Consider the following 3142-nt stretch of genomic DNA (forward strand, 5'->3'; position numbering starts at 1 on the left):
TGAAGCGGTGTTCAAAAACATGAAGAGCGTGGAAAGGTGTGAAAAATATGAAGAGCTTCAAAAGGTGTCAAACATAAGAGGAGCATGAAACGGTCTGAAAAATAGGAGGAGCATGAAACGGTGTTAAAAAACATGAAGAGCCTGAAAATGGTGTGAAAAATATGAAGAGCTTCAAAAGGTGTGAAAAATATGAAGAGCTTCAAAAGGTGTCAAAAATATGAGGAACATGAAACGGTCTGAAAAATTGGAGGAGCATGAAGCCGTGTTCAAAAACATGAACAGCCTGAAATTATGTGAAAAATATGAAGAGCCTGAAAAGGTGTGAAAAATATGAGGAGCTTTAAAAGGTGTCAAATACATGAGGAGCATGAAACGGTCTGAAAAATAGGAGGATCAGAAAGCGGTGTTGAAAAACATGAAGAGCCTGAAAATGGTGTGAAAAATATCAAAGGCTTCAAAAGGTGTCAAAAATGAGATGTGCATGAAACGGTCACAAAAATAGGAGGAGCATGAAACGGTGTTCAAAGACATGAAGAGCCTGAAAAGGTGTGAAAAATATGAAGAGCCTCAAAAAATGTCAAAAATATGAGGAATATGAAACGGTCTGAAAAATAGGAGGATCATAAAGCGGTGTTGAAAAACATGAAGAGCCTGAAAATGGTGTGAAAAATATGAAGAGCTTCAAAAGGAGTCAAAAATGAAATGTGCATGAAACGGTCTGAAAAATATGAGGAGAATGAAGTCGTTGTGAAAAACATGAAAAGCCTGAAAATGTGTGCAAAATACGAAGAGCTTCAAAAGGTGTGAAATACATGAGGAGCATGAAATGGTCTGAGAAATAGGAGGAGCATGAAGCGGTGTTCAAAAACATGTAGAGACTGAAAAGGTGTGAAAAATATGAAGAGCTTCAAAAGGAGTGAAAAATAGGAGGAGCATGAAACGGTCTGAAAAATAGGAAGAGCATGAACCGGTGTTCAAATACATGAAAAGCGTGAAAAGGTGTGAAAAATATGAAGAGCTTCAAAAATATGAAAAACATGAAGAGCTTCAAAAGGTGTGAAAAATATGAAGAGCTTCAAAAGGTGTCAAAAATATGAGGAGCATGAAACGGTCTAAAAAATCGGAGGAGCATGAAATGGTGTTCAAAGACATGAAGAGACTGAAAAGGTGTGAAAAACAGGAAGAGCTTCAAATGGTGTGAAATACATGAGGAGCATGAAACGGTCTGAAAAATAGGAGGAGCATGAAGCGCTGTTCAACAACATGAAGAGCCTAAAAGGTGTGAAAAGTATGAAGAGATTCAAAAGGTGTCAAAAATATGAGGAGCATGAAACGGTCTGAACATACGAGGAGCATGAAGCGGTGATGAAAAACATGGAGAGCCTGAAAAGGTGTGAAAAATATGAAGAGCTTCAAAAGGTTTCAAAATGTGTGGAGCATGAAACGGTCTGAAAAATAGGAGGAGCATGAATTGGTGTTGAAAAACATGAAGATCCTGAAAAGGTGTGAGAAATATGAAGAGTTTCAAAAGGTGTCAAAAATATGAGGAGCCTGAAACGGTCTGAAAAATAAGAGGAGCATGAAGCGGTGTTCAAAAACATGAAGAGCCTGAAAAGGTGTGAAATATATGAAGAGCTTGAAAACGTGTGAAATATATGAAGAGCTTCAAAAGGTGTTAAAAATGAGATGAACATGAAACCGTCTGAAAAATATGAGGAGCATGAAACGGTGATCAAAAACATGAAGAGCCTGAAAAGCTGTGAAAAATATGAAGAGCTTCAAAAGGTGTGAAAAATATGAGGAGCATGATACAGTTTGAAAAATAGGAGGTGCATGAAGCCGTGTTGAAAAACATGAATAGTCTGAAAACGTGTGAAAATATGAAGAGCTTCAAAAGGTGTCAAAAAAGAGATGAGCATGAAACGGTCTGAAAAATAGGAGGAGCATGAAGTGGTGTTGAAAAACATGAAGAGCCTGAAATGGTGTGAAATATATGAAGACCTTCAAAACGTGTGAAAAATATGAGGAGCTTCAAAAAGTGTCAAAATTATGAGGAGCATGAAACGGTCTGAAAAATAGGAGGAGCATGAAGCGGTGTTGAAAAATAAGAGGAGCATGAAGAGGTGTTGAAAAAAATGAAGAGCCTGAAAAGGTGTGAAAAATATGAAGAGCTTCTAAAGGTGTCAAAAATATGAGGAGCCTGAAACGGTCTGAAAAATAGGAGGGGCATGAAGCGATGTTGAAAAACATGCAGAGCCTGAAAATGTGTGAAAAATATGAAGATCTTCTAAAGGTGTCAAATATATGAGGACAATGAAACGGCCTGAAAAATTGGAGGAGCATGAAGTGGTGTTGAAAAACATGAAGAGCCTGAAAAGGTGAGAAAAATATAAAGAGCTTCAAAAGGTGTCAAAATTATGAGGAGCATGAAACGGTCTGAAAAATAGGAGGAGCATGAAGTGGTGTTGAAAAACATGAAGATCCTGAAATGGTGTGAAATATATGAAGACCTTCAAAATGTGTGAAACATATGAGGAGCTTCAAAAAGTGTCAAAAATATGAGGAGCATGAAACGGTCTGAAAAATAGGAGGAGCATGAAGGGGTGTTGAAAAAATGAAGAGCCTGAAAAGGTGTGAAAAATATGAAAAGCTTAAAAACGTGTCAAATATATGAGGAGCATGAAACGGTATGAAAAATACGAGGAGCATGAAGCGGTGTTGAAAAACGTGAAGAGCCTGAAATGGTGTGAAATATATGAAGAGCTTCAAAACGTGTCAAAAATAAATGAGCAGGAAAGGGTCTGAATATTAGGAGAGCATGAAGTGGTGTTAAAACATGAAGAGCCTGAAAAGGTGTGAAATATATGAAGAGTGTCAAAAGGTATCAAAAATATGAGGAGAATGAAACGGTCTGAAAAATAGGAGGAGCATGAAACGGTGATCAAAAACATGAATACCTGAAAAGTTGTGAAAAATATGAAGAGCTTCAAAAGGTGTGAAATACATGAGGAGCATAAAACGGTCTGAAAAATAGGAGAAGCATGAAGTGGTGTGAAAAAACATGAAGAGCCTGAAAATGTGTGAAAAATATGAAGAGCTTCAAAAGGTGTGAAATACATGAGGAGCATGAAACTCTCTGAAA

Source organism: Dama dama, unplaced genomic scaffold (genome assembly GCF_033118175.1).
Source record: "Dama dama isolate Ldn47 unplaced genomic scaffold, ASM3311817v1 ptg000093l, whole genome shotgun sequence".
NCBI lineage: Eukaryota > Metazoa > Chordata > Mammalia > Artiodactyla > Cervidae > Dama > Dama dama.